This window comes from Microtus oregoni, unplaced genomic scaffold (genome assembly GCF_018167655.1).
Source record: "Microtus oregoni isolate MIOR12 unplaced genomic scaffold, Mior012 000050F_007, whole genome shotgun sequence".
NCBI lineage: Eukaryota > Metazoa > Chordata > Mammalia > Rodentia > Cricetidae > Microtus > Microtus oregoni.
Genome location: NW_024543231.1, coordinates 689478 through 703807, shown reverse-complemented (window position 1 = coordinate 703807; position 14330 = coordinate 689478).

The following is a 14330-nucleotide window of genomic DNA, read 5'->3' as shown; positions in this document are numbered from 1 at the left end:
TCTTCCCCTCTATACTACATTGTCATCATCTTCCCCTCTATATATACTACATTGTCATCATCTTCCCCTCAATACTACATTGTCATCATCTTCCCCTCTAAATGTACTACATTGTCATCATCTTCCCCTCTATATATACTACATTGTCATCATCTTCCCCTCTATACTACATTGTCATCATCTTCCCCTCTATACTACATTGTCATCATCTTCCCCTCTATATGTACTACATTGTCATCATCTTCCCCTCTATATATACTACATTGTCATCATCTTCCCCTCTATACTACATTGTCATCATCTTCCCCACTATACTACATTGTCATCATCTTCCCCTCTATACTACATTGTCATCATCTTCCCCTCTATACTACATTGTCATCATCTTCCCCTCTATACTACATTGTCATCATCTTCCCCTCTATACTACATTGTCATCATCTTCCCCTCTATATATACTACATTGTCATCATCTTCCCCTCTATACTACATTGTCATCATCTTCCCCTCTATACTACATTGTCATCATCTTCCCCTCTATATATACTACATTGTCATCATCTTCCCCTCTATACTACATTGTCATCATCTTCCCCTCTATACTACATTTTCATCATCTTCCCCTCTATACTACATTGTCATCATCTTCCCCTCTATACTACATTGTCATCATCTTCCCCTCTATACTACATTGTCATCATCTTCCCCTCTATACTACATTGTCATCATCTTCCCCTCTATAAATACTACATTGTCATCATCTTCCCCTCTATATATACTACATTGTCATCATCTTCCCCTCTATACTACATTGTCATCATCTTCCCCTCTATACTACATTGTCATCATCTTCCCCTCTATACTACATTGTCATCATCTTCCCCTCTATAAATACTACATTGTCATCATCTTCCCCTCTATATATACTACATTGTCATCATCTTCCCCTCTATATATACTACATTGTCATCATCTTCCCCTCTATACTACATTGTCATCATCTTCCCCTCTATATGTACTACATTGTCATCATCTTCCCCTCTATATATACTACATTGTCATCATCTTCCCCTCTATACTACATTGTCATCATCTTCCCCTCTATACTACATTGTCATCATCATCCCCTCTATACTACATTGTCATCATCTTCCCCTCTATACTACATTGTCATCATCTTCCCCTCTATACTACATTGTCATCATCTTCCCCTCTATATATACTACATTGTCATCATCTTCCCCTCTATACTACATTGTCATCATCTTCCCCTCTAAATGTACTACATTGTCATCATCTTCCCCTCTATATATACTACATTGTCATCATCTTCCCCTCTATACTACATTGTCATCATCTTCCCCTCTATACTACATTGTCATCATCTTCCCCTCTATATGTACTACATTGTCATCATCTTCCCCTCTATATATACTACATTGTCATCATCTTCCCCTCTATACTACATTGTCATCATCTTCCCCACTATACTACATTGTCATCATCTTCCCCTCTATACTACATTGTCATCATCTTCCCCTCTATACTACATTGTCATCATCTTCCCCTCTATACTACATTGTCATCATCTTCCCCTCTATACTACATTGTCATCATCTTCCCCTCTATATATACTACATTGTCATCATCTTCCCCTCTATACTACATTGTCATCATCTTCCCCTCTATACTACATTGTCATCATCTTCCCCTCTATATATACTACATTGTCATCATCTTCCCCTCTATACTACATTGTCATCATCTTCCCCTCTATACTACATTGTCATCATCTTCCCCTCTATACTACATTGTCATCATCTTCCCCTCTATACTACATTGTCATCATCTTCCCCTCTATACTACATTGTCATCATCTTCCCGTCTATACTACATTGTCATCATCTTCCCCTCTATACTACATTGTCATCATCTTCCCCTCTATACTACATTGTCATCATCTTCCCCTCTATACTACATTGTCATCATCTTCCCCTCTATACTACATTGTCATCATCTTCCCCTCTATATATACTACATTGTCATCATCTTCCCCTCTATATATACTACATTGTCATCATCTTCCCCTCTATACTACATTGTCATCATCTTCCCCTCTATATATACTACATTGTCATCATCTTCCCCTCTATACTACATTGTCATCATCTTCCCCTCTATACTACATTGTCATCATCTTCCCCTCTATATATACTACATTGTCATCATCTTCCCCTCTATACTACATTGTCATCATCTTCCCCTCTATACTACATTGTCATCATCTTCCCCTCTATACTACATTGTCATCATCTTCCCCTCTATACTACATTGTCATCATCTTCCCCTCTATACTACATTGTCATCATCTTCCCCTCTATATATACTACATTGTCATCATCTTCCCCTCTATATATACTACATTGTCATCATCTTCCCCTCTATACTACATTGTCATCATCTTCCCCTCTATACTACATTGTCATCATCTACCCCTCTATATGTACTACATTGTCATCATTTTCCCCTCTATATATACTACATTGTCATCATCTTCCCCTCTATACTACATTGTCATCATCTTCCCCTCTATACTACATTGTCATCATCTTCCCCTCTATACTACATTGTCATCATCTTCCCCTCTATACTACATTGTCATCATCTTCCCCTCTATACTACATTGTCATCATCTTCCCCTCTATACTACACTGTCATCATCTTCCCCTCTATACTACATCGTCATCATCTTCCCCTCTATACTACATCGTCATCATCTTCCCCTCTATACTACATTGTCATCATCTTCCCCTCTAAACTACATTGTCATCATCTTCCCCTCTATACTACATTGTCATCATCTTCCCCTCTATACTACATTGTCATCATCTTCCCCTCTATACTACATTCATCATCTTCCCCTCTATATATACTACATTGTCATCATCTTCCCCTCTATACTACATTGTCATCATCTTCCCCTCTATACTACATTGTCATCATCTTCCCCTCTCTACTACATTGTCATCATCTTCCCCTCTATACTACATTGTCATCATCTTCCCCTCTATACTACATTGTCATCATCTTCCCATCTATATATACTACATTGTTATCATCTTCCCCTATATACTACATTTTCATCATCTTCCCCTCTATACTACATTGTCATCATCTTCCCCTCTATACTACATTGTCATCATCTTCCCCTCTATACTACCTTGTCATCATCTTCCCCTCTATACTACATTGTCATCATCTTCCCCTCTATACTACATTGTCATCATCTTCCCCTCTATACTACATTGTCATCATCTTCCCCTCTATACTACATTGTCATCATCTTCCCCTCTATACTACATTGTCATCATCTTCCCCTCTATACTACATTGTCATCATCTTCCCCTCTATAAATACTACATTGTCATCATCTTCCCCTCTATATATACTACATTGTCATCATCTTCCCCTCTATACTACATTGTCATCATCTTCCCCTCTATACTACATTGTCATCATCTTCCCCTCTATACTACATTGTCATCATCTTCCCCTCTATACTACATTGTCATCATCTTCCCCTCTATACTACATTGTCATCATCTACCCCTCTATATGTACTACATTGTCATCATTTTCCCCTCTATATATACTACATTGTCATCATCTTCCCCTCTATACTACATTGTCATCATCTTCCCCTCTATACTACATTGTCATCATCTTCCCCTCTATACTACATTGTCATCATCTTCCCCTCTATACTACATTGTCATCATCTTCCCCTCTATACTACATTGTCATCATCTTCCCCTCTATACTACACTGTCATCATCTTCCCCTCTATACTACATCGTCATCATCTTCCCCTCTATACTACATCGTCATCATCTTCCCCTCTATACTACATTGTCATCATCTTCCCCTCTAAACTACATTGTCATCATCTTCCCCTCTATACTACATTGTCATCATCTTCCCCTCTATACTACATTGTCATCATCTTCCCCTCTATACTACATTCATCATCTTCCCCTCTATATATACTACATTGTCATCATCTTCCCCTCTATACTACATTGTCATCATCTTCCCCTCTATACTACATTGTCATCATCTTCCCCTCTCTACTACATTGTCATCATCTTCCCCTCTATACTACATTGTCATCATCTTCCCCTCTATACTACATTGTCATCATCTTCCCATCTATATATACTACATTGTTATCATCTTCCCCTATTTACTACATTTTCATCATCTTCCCCTCTATACTACATTGTCATCATCTTCCCCTCTATACTACATTGTCATCATCTTCCCCTCTATACTACCTTGTCATCATCTTCCCCTCTATACTACATTGTCATCATCTTCCCCTCTATACTACATTGTCATCATCTTCCCCTCTATACTACATTGTCATCATCTTCCCCTCTATACTACATTGTCATCATCTTCCCCTCTATACTACATTGTCATCATCTTCCCCTCTATACTACATTGTCATCATCTTCCCCTCTATAAATACTACATTGTCATCATCTTCCCCTCTATATATACTACATTGTCATCATCTTCCCCTCTATACTACATTGTCATCATCTTCCCCTCTATACTACATTGTCATCATCTTCCCCTCTATATGTACTACATTGTCATCATCTTCCCCTCTATATATACTACATTGTCATCATCTTCCCCTCTATACTACATTGTCATCATCTTCCCCTCTATACTACATTGTCATCATCTTCCCCTCTATATATACTACATTGTCATCATCTTCCCCTCTATATATACTACATTGTCATCATCTTCCCCTCTATACTACATTGTCATCATCTTCCCCTCTATACTACATTGTCATCATCTTCCCCTCTATACTACATTGTCATCATCTTCCCCTCTATACTACATTGTCATCATCTTCCCCTCTATAAATACTACATTGTCATCATCTTCCCCTCTATATATACTACATTGTCATCATCTTCCCCTCTATATATACTACATTGTCATCATCTTCCCCTCTATACTACATTGTCATCATCTTCCCCTCTATATGTACTACATTGTCATCATCTTCCCCTCTATATATACTACATTGTCATCATCTTCCCCTCTATACTACATTGTCATCATCTTCCCCTCTATACTACATTGTCATCATCATCCCCTCTATACTACATTGTCATCATCTTCCCCTCTATACTACATTGTCATCATCTTCCCCTCTATACTACATTGTCATCATCTTCCCCTCTATATATACTACATTGTCATCATCTTCCCCTCTATACTACATTGTCATCATCTTCCCCTCTAAATGTACTACATTGTCATCATCTTCCCCTCTATATATACTACATTGTCATCATCTTCCCCTCTATACTACATTGTCATCATCTTCCCCTCTATACTACATTGTCATCATCTTCCCCTCTATATGTACTACATTGTCATCATCTTCCCCTCTATATATACTACATTGTCATCATCTTCCCCTCTATACTACATTGTCATCATCTTCCCCACTATACTACATTGTCATCATCTTCCCCTCTATACTACATTGTCATCATCTTCCCCTCTATACTACATTGTCATCATCTTCCCCTCTATACTACATTGTCATCATCTTCCCCTCTATACTACATTGTCATCATCTTCCCCTCTATATATACTACATTGTCATCATCTTCCCCTCTATACTACATTGTCATCATCTTCCCCTCTATACTACATTGTCATCATCTTCCCCTCTATATATACTACATTGTCATCATCTTCCCCTCTATACTACATTGTCATCATCTTCCCCTCTATACTACATTGTCATCATCTTCCCCTCTATACTACATTGTCATCATCTTCCCCTCTATACTACATTGTCATCATCTTCCCCTCTATACTACATTGTCATCATCTTCCCGTCTATACTACATTGTCATCATCTTCCCCTCTATATATACTACATTGTCATCATCTTCCCCTCTATACTACATTGTCATCATCTTCCCCTCTACACTACATTGTCATCATCTTCCCCTCTATACTACATTGTCATCATCTTCCCCTCTATACTACATTGTCATCATCTTCCCCTCTATAATACATTGTCATCATCTTCCCCTCTATACTACATTGTCATCATCTTCCCCTCTATACTACATTGTCATCATCTTCCCCTCTATATTACATTGTCATCATCTTCCCCTCTATACTACATTGTCATCATCTTCCCCTCTATACTACATTGTCATCATCTTCCCCTCTATACTACATTGTCATCATCTTCCCCTCTATACTACATTGTCATCATCTTCCCCTCTATACTACATTGTCATCATCTTCCCCTCTATATATACTACATTGTCATCATCTTCCCCTCTATACTACATTGTCATCATCTTCCCCTCTATACTACATTGTCATCATCTTCCCCTCTATACTACATTGTCATCATATTCCCCACTATACTACATTGTCATCATCTTCCCCTCTATAAATACTACATTGTCATCATCTTCCCCTCTATATATACTACATTGTCATCATCTTCCCCTCTATATATACTACATTGTCATCATCTTCCCCTCTATACTACATTGTCATCATCTTCGACTCTATACTACATTGTCATCATCTTCCCCTCTATACTACATTGTCATCATCTTCCCCTCTAAACTACATTGTCATCATCTTCCCCTCTATACTACATTGTCATCATCTTCCCCTCTATACTACATTGTCATCATCTTCCCCTCTATACTACATTCATCATCTTCCCCTCTATATATACTACATTGTCATCATCTTCCCCTCTATACTACATTGTCATCATCTTCCCCTCTATACTACATTGTCATCATCTTCCCCTCTCTACTACATTGTCATCATCTTCCCCTCTATACTACATTGTCATCATCTTCCCCTCTATACTACATTGTCATCATCTTCCCATCTATATATACTACATTGTTATCATCTTCCCCTATATACTACATTTTCATCATCTTCCCCTCTATACTACATTGTCATCATCTTCCCCTCTATACTACATTGTCATCATCTTCCCCTCTATACTACCTTGTCATCATCTTCCCCTCTATACTACATTGTCATCATCTTCCCCTCTATACTACATTGTCATCATCTTCCCCTCTATACTACATTGTCATCATCTTCCCCTCTATACTACATTGTCATCATCTTCCCCTCTATACTACATTGTCATCATCTTCCCCTCTATACTACATTGTCATCATCTTCCCCTCTATAAATACTACATTGTCATCATCTTCCCCTCTATATATACTACATTGTCATCATCTTCCCCTCTATACTACATTGTCATCATCTTCCCCTCTATACTACATTGTCATCATCTTCCCCTCTATATGTACTACATTGTCATCATCTTCCCCTCTATATATACTACATTGTCATCATCTTCCCCTCTATACTACATTGTCATCATCTTCCCCTCTATACTACATTGTCATCATCTTCCCCTCTATATATACTACATTGTCATCATCTTCCCCTCTATATATACTACATTGTCATCATCTTCCCCTCTATACTACATTGTCATCATCTTCCCCTCTATACTACATTGTCATCATCTTCCCCTCTATACTACATTGTCATCATCTTCCCCTCTATACTACATTGTCATCATCTTCCCCTCTATAAATACTACATTGTCATCATCTTCCCCTCTATATATACTACATTGTCATCATCTTCCCCTCTATATATACTACATTGTCATCATCTTCCCCTCTATACTACATTGTCATCATCTTCCCCTCTATATGTACTACATTGTCATCATCTTCCCCTCTATATATACTACATTGTCATCATCTTCCCCTCTATACTACATTGTCATCATCTTCCCCTCTATACTACATTGTCATCATCATCCCCTCTATACTACATTGTCATCATCTTCCCCTCTATACTACATTGTCATCATCTTCCCCTCTATACTACATTGTCATCATCTTCCCCTCTATATATACTACATTGTCATCATCTTCCCCTCTATACTACATTGTCATCATCTTCCCCTCTAAATGTACTACATTGTCATCATCTTCCCCTCTATATATACTACATTGTCATCATCTTCCCCTCTATACTACATTGTCATCATCTTCCCCTCTATACTACATTGTCATCATCTTCCCCTCTATATGTACTACATTGTCATCATCTTCCCCTCTATATATACTACATTGTCATCATCTTCCCCTCTATACTACATTGTCATCATCTTCCCCACTATACTACATTGTCATCATCTTCCCCTCTATACTACATTGTCATCATCTTCCCCTCTATACTACATTGTCATCATCTTCCCCTCTATACTACATTGTCATCATCTTCCCCTCTATACTACATTGTCATCATCTTCCCCTCTATATATACTACATTGTCATCATCTTCCCCTCTATACTACATTGTCATCATCTTCCCCTCTATACTACATTGTCATCATCTTCCCCTCTATATATACTACATTGTCATCATCTTCCCCTCTATACTACATTGTCATCATCTTCCCCTCTATACTACATTTTCATCATCTTCCCCTCTATACTACATTGTCATCATCTTCCCCTCTATACTACATTGTCATCATCTTCCCCTCTATACTACATTGTCATCATCTTCCCCTCTATACTACATTGTCATCATCTTCCCCTCTATAAATACTACATTGTCATCATCTTCCCCTCTATATATACTACATTGTCATCATCTTCCCCTCTATACTACATTGTCATCATCTTCCCCTCTATACTACATTGTCATCATCTTCCCCTCTATACTACATTGTCATCATCTTCCCCTCTATAAATACTACATTGTCATCATCTTCAACTCTATATATACTACATTGTCATCATCTTCCCCTCTATATATACTACATTGTCATCATCTTCCCCTCTATACTACATTGTCATCATCTTCCCCTCTATATGTACTACATTGTCATCATCTTCCCCTCTATATATACTACATTGTCATCATCTTCCCCTCTATACTACATTGTCATCATCTTCCCCTCTATACTACATTGTCATCATCATCCCCTCTATACTACATTGTCATCATCTTCCCCTCTATACTACATTGTCATCATCTTCCCCTCTATACTACATTGTCATCATCTTCCCCTCTATATATACTACATTGTCATCATCTTCCCCTCTATACTACATTGTCATCATCTTCCCCTCTAAATGTACTACATTGTCATCATCTTCCCCTCTATATATACTACATTGTCATCATCTTCCCCTCTATACTACATTGTCATCATCTTCCCCTCTATACTACATTGTCATCATCTTCCCCTCTATATGTACTACATTGTCATCATCTTCCCCTCTATATATACTACATTGTCATCATCTTCCCCTCTATACTACATTGTCATCATCTTCCCCACTATACTACATTGTCATCATCTTCCCCTCTATACTACATTGTCATCATCTTCCCCTCTATACTACATTGTCATCATCTTCCCCTCTATACTACATTGTCATCATCTTCCCCTCTATACTACATTGTCATCATCTTCCCCTCTATATATACTACATTGTCATCATCTTCCCCTCTATACTACATTGTCATCATCTTCCCCTCTATATATACTACATTGTCATCATCTTCCCCTCTATATATACTACATTGTCATCATCTTCCCCTCTATACTACATTGTCATCATCTTCCCCTCTATACTACATTGTCATCATCTTCCCCTCTATACTACATTGTCATCATCTTCCCCTCTATACTACATTGTCATCATCTTCCCCTCTATACTACATTGTCATCATCTTCCCCTCTATACTACATTGTCATCATCTTCCCCTCTATACTACATTGTCATCATCTTCCCCTCTATACTACATTGTCATCATCTTCCCCTCTATACTACATTGTCATCATCTTCCCCTCTATACTACATTGTCATCATCTTCCCCTCTATATATACTACATTGTCATCATCTTCCCCTCTATATATACTACATTGTCATCATCTTCCCCTCTATACTACATTGTCATCATCTTCCCCTCTATATATACTACATTATCATCATCTTCCCCTCTATACTACATTGTCATCATCTTCCCCTCTATACTACATTGTCATCATCTTCCCCTCTATATATACTACATTGTCATCATCTTCCCCTCTATACTACATTGTCATCATCTTCCCCTCTATACTACATTGTCATCATCTTCCCCTCTATACTACATTGTCATCATCTTCCCCTCTATACTACATTGTCATCATCTTCCCCTCTATACTACATTGTCATCATCTTCCCCTCTATATATACTACATTGTCATCATCTTCCCCTCTATATATACTACATTGTCATCATCTTCCCCTCTATACTACATTGTCATCATCTTCCCCTCTATACTACATTGTCATCATCTACCCCTCTATATGTACTACATTGTCATCATCTTCCCCTCTATATATACTACATTGTCATCATCTTCCCCTCTATACTACATTGTCATCATCTTCCCCTCTATACTACATTGTCATCATCTTCCCCTCTATACTACATTGTCATCATCTTCCCCTCTATACTACACTGTCATCATCTTCCCCTCTATACTACATCGTCATCATCTTCCCCTCTATACTACATCGTCATCATCTTCCCCTCTATACTACATTGTCATCATCTTCCCCTCTAAACTACATTGTCATCATCTTCCCCTCTATACTACATTGTCATCATCTTCCCCTCTATACTACATTGTCATCATCTTCCCCTCTATACTACATTCATCATCTTCCCCTCTATATATACTACATTGTCATCATCTTCCCCTCTATACTACATTGTCATCATCTTCCCCTCTATACTACATTGTCATCATCTTCCCCTCTCTACTACATTGTCATCATCTTCCCCTCTATACTACATTGTCATCATCTTCCCCTCTATACTACATTGTCATCATCTTCCCATCTATATATACTACATTGTTATCATCTTCCCCTATATACTACATTTTCATCATCTTCCCCTCTATACTACATTGTCATCATCTTCCCCTCTATACTACATTGTCATCATCTTCCCCTCTATACTACCTTGTCATCATCTTCCCCTCTATACTACATTGTCATCATCTTCCCCTCTATACTACATTGTCATCATCTTCCCCTCTATACTACATTGTCATCATCTTCCCCTCTATACTACATTGTCATCATCTTCCCCTCTATACTACATTGTCATCATCTTCCCCTCTATACTACATTGTCATCATCTTCCCCTCTATAAATACTACATTGTCATCATCTTCCCCTCTATATATACTACATTGTCATCATCTTCCCCTCTATACTACATTGTCATCATCTTCCCCTCTATACTACATTGTCATCATCTTCCCCTCTATATGTACTACATTGTCATCATCTTCCCCTCTATATATACTACATTGTCATCATCTTCCCCTCTATACTACATTGTCATCATCTTCCCCTCTATATATACTACATTGTCATCATCTTCCCCTCTATATATACTACATTGTCATCATCTTCCCCTCTATACTACATTGTCATCATCTTCCCCTCTATACTACATTGTCATCATCTTCCCCTCTATACTACATTGTCATCATCTTCCCCTCTATACTACATTGTCATCATCTTCCCCTCTATAAATACTACATTGTCATCATCTTCCCCTCTATATATACTACATTGTCATCATCTTCCCCTCTATATATACTACATTGTCATCATCTTCCCCTCTATACTACATTGTCATCATCTTCCCCTCTATATGTACTACATTGTCATCATCTTCCCCTCTATATATACTACATTGTCATCATCTTCCCCTCTATACTACATTGTCATCATCTTCCCCTCTATACTACATTGTCATCATCATCCCCTCTATACTACATTGTCATCATCTTCCCCTCTATACTACATTGTCATCATCTTCCCCTCTATACTACATTGTCATCATCTTCCCCTCTATATATACTACATTGTCATCATCTTCCCCTCTATACTACATTGTCATCATCTTCCCCTCTAAATGTACTACATTGTCATCATCTTCCCCTCTATATATACTACATTGTCATCATCTTCCCCTCTATACTACATTGTCATCATCTTCCCCTCTATACTACATTGTCATCATCTTCCCCTCTATATGTACTACATTGTCATCATCTTCCCCTCTATATATACTACATTGTCATCATCTTCCCCTCTATACTACATTGTCATCATCTTCCCCACTATACTACATTGTCATCATCTTCCCCTCTATACTACATTGTCATCATCTTCCCCTCTATACTACATTGTCATCATCTTCCCCTCTATAAATACTACATTGTCATCATCTTCCCCTCTATACTACATTGTCATCATCTTCCCCTCTATATATACTACATTGTCATCATCTTCCCCTCTATACTACATTGTCATCATCTTCCCCTCTATACTACATTGTCATCATCTTCCCCTCTATATATACTACATTGTCATCATCTTCCCCTCTATACTACATTGTCATCATCTTCCCCTCTATACTACATTGTCATCATCTTCCCCTCTATACTACATTGTCATCATCTTCCCCTCTATACTACATTGTCATCATCTTCCCCTCTATACTACATTGTCATCATCTTCCCGTCTATACTACATTGTCATCATCTTCCCCTCTATATATACTACATTGTCATCATCTTCCCCTCTATACTACATTGTCATCATCTTCCCCTCTACACTACATTGTCATCATCTTCCCCTCTATACTACATTGTCATCATCTTCCCCTCTATACTACATTGTCATCATCTTCCCCTCTATAATACATTGTCATCATCTTCCCCTCTATACTACATTGTCATCATCTTCCCCTCTATACTACATTGTCATCATCTTCCCCTCTATATTACATTGTCATCATCTTCCCCTCTATACTACATTGTCATCATCTTCCCCTCTATACTACATTGTCATCATCTTCCCCTCTATACTACATTGTCATCATCTTCCCCTCTATACTACATTGTCATCATCTTCCCCTCTATACTACATTGTCATCATCTTCCCCTCTATATATACTACATTGTCATCATCTTCCCCTCTATACTACATTGTCATCATCTTCCCCTCTATACTACATTGTCATCATCTTCCCCTCTATACTACATTGTCATCATATTCCCCACTATACTACATTGTCATCATCTTCCCCTCTATAAATACTACATTGTCATCATCTTCCCCTCTATATATACTACATTGTCATCATCTTCCCCTCTATATATACTACATTGTCATCATCTTCCCCTCTATACTACATTGTCATCATCTTCGACTCTATACTACATTGTCATCATCTTCCCCTCTATACTACATTGTCATCATCTTCCCCTCTATACTACATTGTCATCATCTTCCCCTCTATACTACATTGTCATCATCTTCCCCTCTATACTACCTTGTCATCATCTTCCCCTCTATACTACATTGTCATCATCTTCCCCTCTATACTACATTGTCATCATCTTCCCCTCTATACTACATTGTCATCATCTTCCCCTCTATACTACATTGTCATCATCTTCCCCTCTATACTACATTGTCATCATCTTCCCCTCTATACTACATTGTCATCATCTTCCCCTCTATAAATACTACATTGTCATCATCTTCCCCTCTATATATACTACATTGTCATCATCTTCCCCTCTATACTACATTGTCATCATCTTCCCCTCTATACTACATTGTCATCATCTTCCCCTCTATATGTACTACATTGTCATCATCTTCCCCTCTATATATACTACATTGTCATCATCTTCCCCTCTATACTACATTGTCATCATCTTCCCCTCTATACTACATTGTCATCATCTTCCCCTCTATATATACTACATTGTCATCATCTTCCCCTCTATATATACTACATTGTCATCATCTTCCCCTCTATACTACATTGTCATCATCTTCCCCTCTATACTACATTGTCATCATCTTCCCCTCTATACTACATTGTCATCATCTTCCCCTCTATACTACATTGTCATCATCTTCCCCTCTATAAATACTACATTGTCATCATCTTCCCCTCTATATATACTACATTGTCATCATCTTCCCCTCTATATATACTACATTGTCATCATCTTCCCCTCTATACTACATTGTCATCATCTTCCCCTCTATATGTACTACATTGTCATCATCTTCCCCTCTATATATACTACATTGTCATCATC